General features: G+C 41.2%; 1 protein-coding gene across 7 annotated transcripts in view; it reads right to left on the reverse strand.

The window, feature by feature from the left end:
- The window catches only part of inpp4b (inositol polyphosphate-4-phosphatase type II B), a 698,832-nt gene that overhangs the window by 463,372 nt on the left and 220,320 nt on the right, over window positions 1–15,140 (reverse strand). For 6 of the 7 annotated variants that reach the window (XR_009443252.1, XM_048533451.2, XM_048533444.2 and 3 more), the window contains one exon: window positions 11,220–11,304. The gene's annotated coding sequence lies outside the window, so the exon portion shown is untranslated. Of the gene's footprint in view, window positions 1–11,219; window positions 11,305–15,140 lie in introns of those variants that run through there. The other variant, XM_059642389.1, reaches the window with a different exon arrangement.

Consider the following 15,140-nt stretch of genomic DNA (forward strand, 5'->3'; position numbering starts at 1 on the left):
TGTATCTCTATATCTTTTATTCTCATCTTTTCAATATAATGACCTTCCAACTTATTTACATTGCACTTCCCCATTTTCTGCAGTTAAAACTTTAATTCTTAAAACTACAAATTATACTCCAAAACAATTCTAAACCCACAAACCACAAAACACACAATCTCTACCATTTAAAAAAGGGAAATAAACATATCAGAACACCACCACCTGAAAAACTTCCACTCTCATCCCCCAAGACACCTACCATCCTAACTTGGAATTATACCACAGCTCTCTTGTAATCACTAAGTCACAATCCCCAGAACTCCTTTTCTAACAACATTTTGGGTGCACTTACACCCCTAGGGTTGCATGGGCTTCTTAAGTGCAGCTCACCACTACCTTGTCAAGGGCAATTAGACATGGGCAATAAATCCTGCTATGGACAATAATACCCATTTTCTTTAATTGACAATGGTTATGCCAATGAATATCAAAGTGAAATATTTAGGTTCTCTCTTGTTAGAAATATTTATTGCATAGCACTTTTTTACATCATAAATATCATCCAAAGCCTGAATGCCGTCAATGACTTGCTGAATTTGACTAGTTCTATGTTAATGCAATCTAATATTTTCTCAATGTCCTATTCTATTAAAATCTTAGTGATGCAGGGTCCAGAGGAATCAGATATTTAACTTCCCAAGTCTGCTTCACTGTGATCTAAGTTCAAGTAACTGCCTTTACCCCACATCCCTTCAAACCTATTATTAACAAAAATCTATCAATCTCAACTCTAAAATTAACAATTGATCTAGCATTAATTGCCAATGATAGAAGGCAAACTATGTTCCAAACTCAACCTGCAGTTCACAAGCAGAGTTCCCAGCTGTGCTGGCACTGATCTAACATAAATGGCCCCAATACATGTCTGTGGCATGCCACTAGTCACATACTTATAACTACTCTCCATCTCTTGCTACTCAGCCAATCTCCTTGCCATATCAATAATTTCTTTCAATTCCATCCGTTGAATTGTTTCTCGGCTAAGTCCAAATCACAACATGTTTATTTGGAGTGATTATCAGCTGATGTCTAGAGGCTTTCTCACCCTATTTTAATAAACTCACCTCATTAACCATCTACCACATCCTATGGTTTCACTCACACCCAATTTCTGCCCATCTTACCAATGACTGTTCCTAGAGCAACTTGCCGCTCACCGAATATCAGGGTTGGTGTCACTTAATTGGGCATTTAATTGGAGCAACCTAGGTTGCCATTGTTGGCAATATGCAATGATGGCAGGAAGTTCTCACACACCTCTCTCTTACTTATTGGCCATGATTTCTCCACTTCTAACCTATCTCTTAGAGGTGGTGAAATCTAGTCCATTGTTACAGAAAACTGCCTTGAACATTTGCAAGGAACACTGCTTTCTAAAAGTAGTTATCCATTTTTTTAACTGTTCAGAAAGATATGCCTCATTCAAACAATTTTGCCTTTTCTACATGCTTGTTAAATGTCTGTTACAACTGAGGTTTACAAGATTTTGGGAATATATCTTTAATTTATTGTAAAAAGGGGTTCATTTGACTTGTTCTGAATGTTGCCTGGAAACAAAACCTGATGTCATGATTGCTAAGGATGAAAGGGGAATGAATGTCACTAAAAGGTGCAAAGTGTTCACACTATATACAATGGCAGAAGCACCTGATGATACATAAATTGTTAGTCTCCAATGCCTGGTGAGGTGCCAGAAATATCAGGTTGCAAATAGTTGTACACATAGGTAATCTGCAATCTATCTGAAAACAAAGCCCATGTGATTCACATTATCATGGAGAAGGCCAAAGAGTCATAGAGGTTTACAGCACAGAAAAAAGACCCTTTGGCTGACTGAGTCCATGCTCATCATAAACAAGCACCTAACAATTCTAATCTAATTTTCTAGCAATTCATCCATAACCTAGTATGTATTGGCATCATAAGTGCACACCCAAATACTTCTTAAATGTCATAAGGGGGTTCCACCTCTACTGTAATTATAAGCTATGAATTCTAGGTTCCCACGACATTCAGGGTGAAAAATCTTTCCTCATGTCTCCTCTGAACTTCCTCCATCTTACCTTAAATCTATGACCTCTAGTCATGATCCTTCTACCAATGGGAAAAGTTTCTTCTTGTCTACCCTATCCATGCTCCTCATAATTTTATACTTCTCAATCATGTTCTGCCCTCAGTCTTCTCCGCTCCAAGGAAAATACCACCAGTCTATCCAAACTCTCTTGATAACTGAAACTCTGCAGCCCAGGCAACATTCTAACAAATCTCTGCTATATCGTCTTCAGTGATATCACATCCCTCCTATCATGTGGATTTCAGAACAGCACACAGTATCCTAGCTGTGACATAAACAACATTTTGCACAGTTCCTACATTGCCTCCTCACCCTTAAACTCTATGCCACAGTTAACAAAGCATCGTCTATGCTTTATTAACTACATTTTTCCATTACCTTTGGGGACCAGTGGGACCTATGCACTAAGGTGTGTCTGATCCTCGGTGCTTCCCAGGCTTCTTCCATTCATCATGTATTCTCTTGCCTTGTTCGTCCTATTCAAGTGTATCACCTTTAACTCACAGGGTATATAGGAAGACTGTGTAGGATTAGAATATAAAGTTCTTCCAAAAGATAAGAAGGTGTAAAGCTGGATGAACACAGCAGGCCAAGCAGCATCAGAGGAGCGGGAAAGCTGACGTTTCAGGTCTGGACCCTTCTTCAGAAATCATGAAGAAGGGTCCAGAACAGAAATGTCAGCTTTCCTGCTCCTCTGATGCTGCTTGGCCTGCTGTGATCATCCAGCTCTACACCTTGTTATAACAATTAATCTAAATTAATCTAAATCTAAACAATTAATCTAATTTTTATCCTTTAGATTCTATTCAGCCTAAATTGAAATGCCAGGATTTTCCATTATTGTGCCGTTCAATCTATAATCAATTGTATAATCAACACTAATTTGATCATATTTTTAAAGTTTTACATTGTGTATTTAGTATTTTCAATTTAAGAAGATGTACTCACAATCTGAATGTGGACAAATGAATCCAGGGAAGGCCTGGTTCAAATCATTGCCTATCAACATGCCATATCATAAGTTTGTGAACAAATGAAGACAGCGCTCAGTAGGCCTTATAGCTCAGCCATGCTGTGATAACTTCATGTTATTGCAATGAGCCAGCTTCTCCTTGATGCTTTTCCCTGCCGAATTGATGCTCTGTAACTACAAAGTTGAAAAACAAATTTATTAAGAGTTTGCATCTCACCAAGGATGCTTCAGGTCAATTGCCATCCAATAATCTGCAATGACTAATTCCAGCATAGCAGCTGAGATATTCCACTAAATTCCAAAAACATCAACGGCCTTATGAAAAAAAGTCGTCATTACATCTCTAAATTTATTGGATCCTTTAAAAATATCCCAGATTTGGTCCACATGCTTGCTAAAAACAAATCAGTTCCTCTTTGAGTTATGCCTTGTTTATCAAATATTTGCAAACAAGTTAACATTTAGAGGGAAAGAAATTACCTCTACTCTTCTTCAGCGGATATAGTGAAATGTAAATATCTGAATTTTGCAGCTGGACTTTACTGACGTTTTGGAAACTAAGAACATCAATAAGGCTGACAAGATACATGGAAAATCAGCAGGAAGATAATAGACTGCTTTCCTGGCCGGAGGTTAACCAGAGGATTTAAGAAGCCAATCAAGAGTCTCTTCCCACCTCTACTGAGAGTAACAACTAAGAACCTCGTCATCAGTAGGAGCACCACCAAGTAAACTCTGACAGCCTCCCAGCGTGATATGAGTGGATCACCTCTTTTTTTCAGTCCATGGTAGGAACCCCAATAGCAATGGCTGCAGATGCACCAACTGTTCTGCCTACTATCATAAAACCATCTTTGGTGACTGGCTACCTGTTCTTGATACCCTCACCACTCCTAAATTCTATTTTCCCAAATTTGAGGCTGTCAAGCTGTCGGTGCAGTCCCAGCAATAGGGGTGATGCTGCTGGGCTTGAACGGTCAGCACTCTGATTGGCTGATGGGTCTTTGAGGCAGAATGTTGTTCTTTATAAGGATGCTATCCCCAGTAGCAAACATTTAATCAGCTACTGACAAAATGCAGCCCACAGTCCATCTGGCCAACTAAATAGGTTTGTTCCTTGTTCTTAGCCTGGAAGCAGAATTCAATCATCTGAGTGAAATTCAACCTTTGATTTCTAAGTCTTAATTGACATATTTATTCTTACTTACTGCTACAAAGTTCACTTGAAAAAAAATCACTAAAATGGTTGCTATGTCCTAGATTATCTTATTTGTACAACAAGGGTCAACAAACCTCAATTCTTAATTTGGAAAACACAGCAACTATATCAGAAACGCTAGAAACTATTTTCTTCTGATTACTGTGATCCATGCACTGTGCCGTTCCTTCTGATCCTTTCACAAGACTGCCTCGTTCAAAATCAGCTTCAATTCTCGCAACAATCTGCTCAACAGATAATGTCATGGACCACAGGAACTTCAAACAAGAGCCAGAGAGCAAAATATAACTGACCACAACATTCCTGGTACCTGCAGGGTATCAAATCTGAAAAACTGCAATTACAGTTACATTGAAATGTAGAAGTAGGCGCAATAAATAGAAAGTATACTGCTAACTTGGTAAATTATTTTGAAATTCTCACATAAAGTCTACAAAATTGCCATTACTGGCTTCAAATTGATATCTTATATATTTAATCCTTACAACCAGCACTTCATCTATCAGTCAATTCAGTCTATTATGTTTAAAATGGAAGACACTTTGGCAACAGATTAGACCGTTCTTAGAGCTCAATTCCTGATATGTGTTCCTGACATCAGTAAGTGATTAGATCTACCTCAGCACAACAATGGCAGTTGCTGCCATCACTGTTAAAAATTAAAAACAGTCATTGTCTCTATACCTCATATTGTACAGAATCATTTTTTTAATTATTCATTTTCAGGATGTGGACAACAGGATAACATTTATTGTCCATCCCTAACTGCTTAGTGGTGGTGTTAAACAATCGTATTCTTGAAACATTGCAAAACATGACTGAACATTTAGGCGAGGCACTATCAGGAAGGTAATTCCAAGATTTTGACCAAGTTACAATTAAACAACAGCACTTAATTCTAATATAGAAGGGTAAGTGACGTGGTGGGAAACTTGCTCTCATATCTGTTGCTTGTGGTAGAGATCACAGATTTGGGAGGTGCAGCTAGGTGCACTACAAGTGGGAAGTATGCTAATAGAGGCAGATCCAGTGCCCAACAAATGAGCTGCTTTGTCCTGGAAGATTTACAATAACGGTTGGTTGCGACTTCTGAAATTTTTCACAAATTTTACACTTCTTGCCAATACTCTCCATCAAACACGCCTGTATTGTTGTCCATTTTTGATTTCGTTGCACTCAGTGATTATTATTACATGTCTAAAAACTGACGAGAAACAGCAGATTTTATTAAGGATTTCCAATAATATTCTGACAGTGTAAAGTACAGAAGTGTAGAGTTTCCAAAAATCTCCGTCTTATCAGACTTTATGTCAAGTTTCATTTATGCCTTCTTTCTAGGTAGTTTGCTAGAGAATACATCAGTGCTTACAAAATGGCTTACTATAGTTATATTATGTGAAGTATGGAGGAGACACTGGCATAGTGACAAAGTAACTGAGCTAGTAATCCAGAGTGACAAACATTCAAATTTTGCCATGGTAGATGGTGAATTTTGAATTCACTATGAAAAGAAGTATAGAATTAAAAGGTAGTCTAAGGGCAATCATATAAACATTGCTGACTGGCCCGAAAGCCCAGCTGGTTCATCCATGTCCTTTAAGCAAGAAAAGCCCACCATCTGTTTAGGACGGGCTAAAGGGTTAAAAGTTAATGATGATATTCGACAGTTGCATGAGAAAATAGATTGCATAGGATGAGAAAATACACCTGGAAAGTTAGTCATGATATTCAACAAGCTGCATGACCTTGAATGAGTCCTGTGAACATTCCTTTTTGGGCCAAAGATGGCACCTGCGGCTTGTCTTTCTGTAGCTGTGCTTTCTGTACTAGTAGTTTTGTCTTCTGCAGCTGCTGATGTCTGTGCTGGCTGTTTGTTACACTGCATAAGACAGAGAGAGAGAGTTTCGTTCCAAGAGTTGAACTTCAACTCGGACCAGGATCACGAACGCAGTCAAGAACAACCTCAGCCTCCAGACCAGCCATCAACTGAGGGATCCCTGACGGTCAAAAGGGTGTAAGGCGTATTGTTTTTCCTTCTCTTTTTCATTCCTTTTATTTACTTAATAAAATGTTCCTTTCTTTTTGCCATCTTTTATAATCACCCAATAAATGTTCATATTTAAGCAAATCGTTGTTGTCGAGCTTTCTCTTAAATGCATTTAATCAAATCTGAAAAAATAACGCTCGGATATACTCTGTGATCCAAGACATCATCCTAATCTAGTCTGGTCTACATGTGTCTCCACAACCACCGCAATGTGGTGGACTCAAGTTAATATTCAAATGATCAAGTAAGCGACACAGCTGTATATAACTGCTACAAAATCTCAAGAAAGAAATGAAGCTAGATAGGTCCACCCAACATCAATCTACATGCTGAAGACAGTAATTGTTCCTGTCAACCCTGCAGCTCTCTCTGCTGACAGCTCTTTTACCAAAATTGGAAGTGCAAAGCCCCCAACCCCAGATCAGTCAGCAAAGGCCTGACGATCATTCACTCAAGAGTCATATCTTGCAGGCAATGTCATAGAACCCATCAACAGGTCATTCCTAGATTGGACTTAGCCTCCACAATGACTGTAGTGTGCTCACTCCTACTGATACTGTCATACATACATGCATCTGCATCAAGCAAAGATGAAGTTAAGCAGGTTTTTGTTGGTTCCCTCACCACCTGCCACAGATGCAGTTCAGCAGCAATATTCTTGTGAATGTAATCAGCATGATCCACCACACTGGAAATGGACATTCTGAATGCTCACCCTCTCACTCAGTACTTCCTCCAAATGGTGTTCAACACGAAGCTGTACTATTTCATCACCCAACAAGGATAGTAAGCGGTAATCAGCAGGAGGTTTCTTTATCTATGTTTGAACTGATGCCAAGGTTGTGGGATCACTAAGCCTTATCTAATGCATTCCATTTCTGCTACTTTGCATGCAAACAATCATGTATGGTGATATAGTGGTATAGGTGAGGCAGAGTGGCTCTAGTCTTCAACATAGATGTCAGTCTTCAGCTAATCTGATTAATTCCTTGAGATGTCAAGAAAGAACTGAAGAGACTGGATACTACAAATGCTATGGGCCCCGACAACATCAGGACAGCAATAGTCCTAAAGACTTGTGCTCCAAGCCTAGCTGCATCCTTAGCCAAGGTACTCCAATATATCTACAACACTGAGACCTACTCAGCAACATGGAATATTGTCAACTACATTTTGTCCTGTTTTGTCTACATTAGGCAGGATACACTCAAACAACCTTTAATTATCAGCAGCATTGGAAGATATCATTAGCAGTGTTATCAAGCGGCGCTTTCAAATCGTCACTGAATTGGAGACAAAAACAGAAATTGTAGGAAACTTCAACAGATCTGACAGGATCTTTGGAGAGAAAGCAAAGTTAATGTTTTGAGTCTCCAAGGCATATTGGACAGCGAGTATCACTGCCCAATCTCCGTTTGAGATGCTGGTCCTCAAATACTCTCTTCCTCAGTCAGCCAAAGTCTGAGTATGCAAGAGGATATGCTGGTGGATAATGTAAGGGAGGAAGCAACTTTCTCAAGGGAAAACCTGCACGAGGAGAAAGACACAGAATATCACTTCAAAGTTACATGCTACATAAAGAGTCTAATAATTATAGTGCAACATATTTTAACCGTGCTGCTCAACCTGCTAATGAACCTTTAAGTCCTTTATTTTCTCACTCTTCTCTGAGGATTTAAATTATACTTGTGCAGCTGCATGGTTTAACAGTAGCCATTTCTCACTGGACAACAAACTTTGCAAAGTAATTGCATAGAAAAAGTATCAGAAACCCAGTCTTACTATTATAAAAATAACTACATCAACTAATCAGTTGATTTTGCTCAAAGAAGAATAATCCAATTGCTGTACCCTCACCAGCGCCATCTGTGATCAGGTGATTTAGCAGTTTTGAAACAAAACGCTAGATCTTCCTGGTCCGTAAATTTCAGTACAAAAATAAGACATGTTTCTTTACTGAGCCATTAATTCATGAAATCTTAATGTACTTCAGACATATATTAACCTGGGTGTTATTAATTGCTGTTTTCAATTATGTTTCATAGTTTTAGCACATTCAGCCACTTCATTGAGCAGTAGATTTGTTAAAAGTTTGAAAAACACAACCAACTTTGCTCCAAAACAACCTAAAGCTAGCAGATTCTAAACTAAACTAAATAAGATTCAACAAACATCTGTACAACAGGCCCCCTAAACTGTCACAGGAAGATAAAGAATTAAATACACAACCACGTTTCAAGGAAGTGTCAGAATAATAAGTAATATTATGTTATTTTAACTACCCAAATATTAACTAAGATCGTTTTAGTGCATTACATAGGGAAGAGACAAAACTCTACTGGCATTCAGGAGAACATTTTTAGTCAGAAAAACCCCAAAAGGGAGGGGGCAAATTTGGGCCTAATATTCAGATAGGAGCCTGTGCATATGGAAGGTGTCACTGTAGGGAAGCATTGCAGATAATAACCATTGCTCAGTTAGGTTCAGGATAGTTATAGAAAAAAAAAAGGATGGGTTAAAGTTCAAATCTGGGGAAAGGCTAATTTACCAATTTACCAAGATAAGGTACAATTTAGTTCAAGTGGACTGGGAGCATCTTCTTGCAGATAAAACTGTCAGACCATTGGGAGGCATTAAAGGAGGAAACAGTAGGAGGATAGAACTAACACTTTCCCATAAAAACAAAAGATTAAGACCAAAACCAGAAAACCCTGGAAGTCAAAGATATAAATGTTAGGATTAAGGAAAAAAGGAAAAGTTTATGGCAGATGCCATGGTCTCAAAACTATAGAGGAGCTTAAAAATATAATTAGAAAAGTTAAGATAGTGCATAAGAAGACATTGATCAGCAGTGTAATGGAAAATCCAAAAGGTTTTTATTTTATAAATTTATAAGCAGCAAAAGAATAACTAGGGAAAGCGGAAGGCCCATCAGGGACCATCAAGGTCATGTGTGTGTGGAACAGGAAGATACTGACACAGTCCTGAATAATTAATCTGCATCGGTATTCACAATGGAAAAGGACAATGCAGTTATGGACATAAGAGTGGAGGACTGTTAAATAAGAAGAAATTAACAGTGAGCAGGGGGAGAGAGAGAAATGAGGAGGGGGGAGAGAGAGAGAGAGAGAGAGAAGGGGAGAGGAGAGATAGAGAGAGAAGGGGGCAAGAAAGAGAGAAAAAGGAAATGTTAACAGGTTAAGGAGCTTTAAAAGCAGATAAATCTGCAGGCCCAGATGAGATATATTTTAGGTTGAGGGAGAAAAGGTAAGACTGATCAGGGACCCCCAGCAACATCAAATCCTCTCTGATCACAAGTGAGGTTCCATTGGCTAACATTGTTCCATTATTGAAGAATGGAGGAAGGGATAGACAAGCAAATTACAGTCCAGTATGGTCATGTTTCATAAATTTGATCTTTTTCTTTGAGGTGATAACCAGGAATGTCGTTATAGGCAATGCATTTGATGTAGTCTACGTGCTTTTAATGAGGCTTTTAATAAGACCGCTCATTGCAGATTGACCAAGATAACAAGAACCCAAGGAATCCACAGCAAAGTGGCTTGGTGCATTCAAATTGGTTCAGTGACTGGAAGCAGAGTGTGAATGGTAGAGGGATATGCCTATGACAGGAAGTCTGTTTGAAGTAGGATTCCACAGGGTTCAGTGCCGCTGCCCTTGATGTTTGCAATGTTTATTAATGATTTGGATGTAAATTTGGACTTGAATGATCAAAAAGACCATGAATGTCAAGAACATTGATAGAGTGGTAAATAGTAAGAGGGATAGCCTTAAACCACAGGAGGATATCAACAGGCTGGTTGAATAGAATTCAGTCTGCACTGGAAAAGTGAAAGTTAATGGGTGTGGGGAGGCATTAACTAACTTCACACTATAAATAGTAGGGGCCAAGGAAGTACTGAACATCAGAGGCCTTTGTAAACATATCCACAGATCCCTGAAAGTGGATAGGCAAGGCGACAAGGTGGTTAAGGCAACATATGGGACACTTGATTTTATTGCAGAGGCACAGAATGCAAGATCAGATGGGTTATGCTGGAACTCTGTAGAAAAAGTTAGGCCACAAGTGGAGACTACGTCCAATTCTGGCCACCATATTATTGGAAGGATGTGACTGAGTGCAGAGGAGATCTGTCAAGATGCTATCTGGACTTGAGGGTTCGGGATATAAGGAAACATTGGAGGCTGGAGTTATTTTCCTTGAAGTGGTGAAGGTTGAGAGAGAAACTGAAGGAGATGTACAAGATTAAGAGGGACATAGAAAAGATGGAGAGAGAGGTACTTTTTCCATTAATAAAGGAGTCATTAATCAGAAGCACAGATTTAAGGTAAGAGGCAGAAGAGTAGAAGGAGAGCTGAAGACAATTTGTTTCACTCAGATAGTGATGGGAGTCTGAAACTCACTGCCTGAAAAGGTTATCCAGTTTGAAACATCTCATAACACTACAGCAGTATTTAGATGTTTAACTGCATTGACATAGTCTCCAAGACAATGGGCTAAGAGCTGGAAAATGGAATTGATGTAGTCAGTTGTCAACTGATATGATCATGATAGGCCCATGGCCTCCTTCTGCTCTGAAAATGTCTATAGATCTTTCCCTAGCACTTCAATTGCATTCATGATTTGGATTCTTGTTTCAAGTAAAATATTTTAACCAAATGCAGCTGAAATATTTGACATGAAATTTATTACAATGTGGTTACTTGATTATTTTAAAATAGTCTTGTGATTTTTCATTATAAAGGACTACAAAACTTAGAAAATAATCAAACATGTTAAAGTGTTTCACGACACTAAAAGTCAAGCTAAAATCATTCAAAACGATTTTTGGCCAATACTCACTGATAATGAATGCTGCACTCCTGTTATCTCTGCACTCCACAATGTCACATCGTTACAGGACTATTACCTCAGCAAGGTCTGATGTCTGCAAGAAATGAATGCGAAAAATTAAAAATCTGGGCAACCCCACTAAACTCAGAGATGAATGCCCATTCCATTGACAATATGCAGCAGCCATTGGTTTAGTCCACATCTCTTGCAATCAAATTAATGACTCAGATTAGAAAAAACCTATAAGAGGGTAAAGTCAACAGACAAATTCATTTAAGATAACAAAGTGTGGAGCTGGATGAACACAGCAGGCCAAGCAGCATCTCAGGAGCACAAAAGCTGACATTTCGGGCCTAGACCCTTCAACAGAGAGGGGGATGGGGAAAGGGAACTGGAATAAGTAGGGAGAGAAGGGGAGGCGGGCTGAAGATGGAGAGAAAACAAGATACGGAGAGAGGAGAGTATAGGTGAGGAGGTAGGGAGGGGATAGGTCAGTCCAGGGAAGATGGACAGGTCAAGGAGGTGGGATGAGGTGGTAGGTAGGAAATGGAGGTACGGCTTGAGGTGGGAGGAAGGGATGGGTGAGAGGAAGAACAGGTTAGGGAAGCAGAGAAAGGCTGAGCTGGTTTTGGGATGCAGTGGGGGGAGGGGAGATTTTGAAGCTTGTGAAGTCCACATTGATACCATTGGGCTGCAGGGTTCCCAAGCAGAATATGAGTTGCTGTTCCTGCAAACTTCGGGTGGCATCATTGTGGCACTGCAGGAGGCCCATGATGGACATGTCGTCTGAGGAATGGGAGGGGGAGTTGAAATGGTTCGTGACTGGGAGGTGCAGTTGTTTGTTGCGAACCGAGCACAGGTATTCTGCAAAGTGGTCCCCAAGCCTCCGCTTGGTTTCCCCAATGTAGAGGAAGCTACTCCGGGTGCAATGGATACAATATACCACATTGGCAGATGTGCAGATGAACATCTGCTTGATATGGAAGGTCGTCTTGGGGCCTGGGATAGGGGTGAGGGAGGAGGTGTGGGGGCAAGTGTAGCATTTCCTGCAGTTGCAGGGGAAGGTGCCGGGTGTGGTAGGGTTGGAGGGGAGTGTGGAGCGGACAAGGGAGTCGCGGAGAGAGTGGTCTCTCCGGAAGGCAGACAAGGGTGGGGATGGAAAAATAGCTTGGGTGGTGGGGTCGGATTGTAGATGGCGGAAGTGTCGGAGGATGATACGTAGTATCCGGAGGTTGGTGGGGAGGTATGTGAGAACGAGGGGGATCCTCTGGGGGCGGTTGTGGCAGGGGCGGGGTGTGAGGGATGTGTTGCGGGAAATGCGGGAGACGCGGTCAAGGGCGTTCTCGACCACTGTGGGGAGAAAGTTGCGGCCCTTGAAGAACGTGGACATCTGGGATGTGCGGGAGTGGAATGCCTCATCCTGGGAGCAGATGCAGCAGAGGTGGAGGAATTGGGAATAGGGGATGGAATTTTTGCAGGAGGGCGGGTGGGAGGAGGTGTATTCTAGGAAGCTGTGGGAGTCAGTGGGCTTGAAATGGACATCAGTTTCTAGCTGGTTACCTGAGACGGAGACTGAGAGGTCCAGGAAGGTGAGGGATATATTGGAGATGGCCCAGGTGAACTTGAGGTTGGGGTGGAAGGTGTTGGTAAAGTGGATGAATTGTTCGAGCTCCTCTGGGGAGCAAGAGGCGGCGCCGATACAGTCATCAATGTAACGGAGGAAGAGGTGGGGTTTGGGGCCTGTGTAGGTGCGGAAGAGGGACTGTTCCACATAACCTACAAAGAGGCAGGCATAGCTTGGACCCAAGTGGGTACCCTTGGCCACTCCCTTTGTCTGTAGGAAGTGGGAGGAATCGAAAGAGAAGTTGTTGAGGGTGAGGATGAGTTCGGCTAGGCGGATGAGGGTGTCGGTGGAGAGGGATTGGTCGGGCCTGCGGGGCAGGAAGAAGCGGAGGGCCTTGAGGCCATCTGCATGAGGAATACAGGTGTATAGGGACTGGACGTCCATGGTGAAAATGAGGTGTTGGGGGTCAGGGAATTAGAAGTTCTGGAGGAGGTGGAGGGTGTGGGTGGTGTCACGGACGTAGGTAGGGAGTTCCTGGACCAAAGGGGAGAAAATGGAGTCCAGATAGGTGGAGATGAGTTCGGTGGGGCAGGAACAGGCTGAGACAATGGGTTGACCAGGGCAAATTCGTTTGCTGTTTATTGTTCAAAGGGACTTTGTTTCACTTATGTAATTTTAATAAGACTTAATAAAAAATAATTTTCAAGGAAGAAACTGACATTGTTGGTTAAAAATAAGCATTTTCTAATACAGAACTTGCATACTACTGATAAAAGACATTTTGTCAAAGTTTTTCATCATTTACATATCAGGAAAATTTGCAAGATACTGACGTAAAGGAAAAGAAATATCTATACTGTGCGAGAGGACAGTGTTGATTGGTTAGCAAGCGTATCTGATCGGTTGAGGCAGTGCTTTGGAGAACACGCCAATTAGATGATGACCAACACACCAATTAGATGATGACCAACACTCAACTGGCAAGATTTATTTAAAGTCTCAAACAGGCAGCTTCATTTTGACAGGTGACGATATTGCCCTGAGAAATGAACCAGAGAATGGTTGCATATATTTAAATGAAGTGAAATAAGCACAATGATAATGGGGACTGCAGATGCTGGAGATTCCAAGATAATAAAATGTGAGGCTGGATGAACACAGCAGGCCAAGCAGCATCTCAGGAGCACGAAGGGTCTAGGCCCGAAACGTCAGCTTTTGTGCTCCTGAGATGCTGCTTGGCCTGCTGTGTTCATCCAGCCTCACATTTTATTATCTTGAAATAAGCACAATGTTCATTTATGTTTTTTTCTGTCTGCAAACAACAGGGTCCTGTGTATTGACATAGGCAGTTTTCAGTATGCAAAACTGCACAATACTGCGAGTCCAACAGACAACCTTAAATTGGTTGTCAATATAATTCTGTGCAGATATATTATTATCACGCAAATGTTGTCCAATTGCAGAATCACATCTAATGTTCTACACTGCGTTTTGAGTTTTACAAGCATGGGCTGCTTATATTGCAAATAGCTGAAGGGACGTCTATTTGATGCAATCCGTCAGTCATTGGGAGGTATAACCTATATAGTTAGTATCACATAGGCTCCGAAACAAATATGCAAATTACTTGTTTGTGCCATAGGCAAAATTCCATTTTCACTTGAAGACTGCATCCTGGTTGCAGAAAACAGCACTTAAGTTTCTACTGCACAGTAGTGGGGTGAAACAGCTAGCTTCACCTATTGCTTAAATTTATGTGATATCTTACTCTTCCAGGATAATCTGAGATAAACTGTGAACGCTTCAGGACAAAATATGACAGTATCTAAATCCCACCTATCCTCCTCCTCTAACCAAAAAAAAAGGTTCTGTCCGCCTGATTGGTAAGGTAACAAAGATAATGGGAACTGCAGATGCTGGAGAATTCCAAGATAATAAAATGTGAGGCTGGATGAACACAGCAGGCCAAGCAGCATCTCAGGAGCACAAAAGCTGACGTTTCGGGCCTGGACCCTTCATCAGAGAGGGGGATGGGGAGAGGGAACTGCAATACATAGGGAGAGAGGGGCAGGCGGACCGAAGATGGAGAGTAAAGAAGATAGGTGGAGAGAGTATAGGTGGGGAGGTAGGGAGGGGATAGGTCAGTCCAGGGAAGACGGACAGGTCAAGGAGGTGGGATGAGGTTAGTAGGTAGATGGGGGTGCGGCTTGGGGTGGGAGGAAGGGATGGGTGAGAGGAAGAACCGATTAGGGAGGCAGAGACAGGTTGGACTGGTTTTGGGATGCAGTGGGTGGGGGGGAAGAGCTGGGCTGGTTGTGTGGTGCAGTGGGGGGAGGGGACGAACTGGGCTGGTTTAGGGATGCAGT

The sequence above is a fragment of the Stegostoma tigrinum genome, chromosome 1 (genome assembly GCF_030684315.1).
Source record: "Stegostoma tigrinum isolate sSteTig4 chromosome 1, sSteTig4.hap1, whole genome shotgun sequence".
Taxonomy (NCBI): domain Eukaryota; kingdom Metazoa; phylum Chordata; class Chondrichthyes; order Orectolobiformes; family Stegostomatidae; genus Stegostoma; species Stegostoma tigrinum.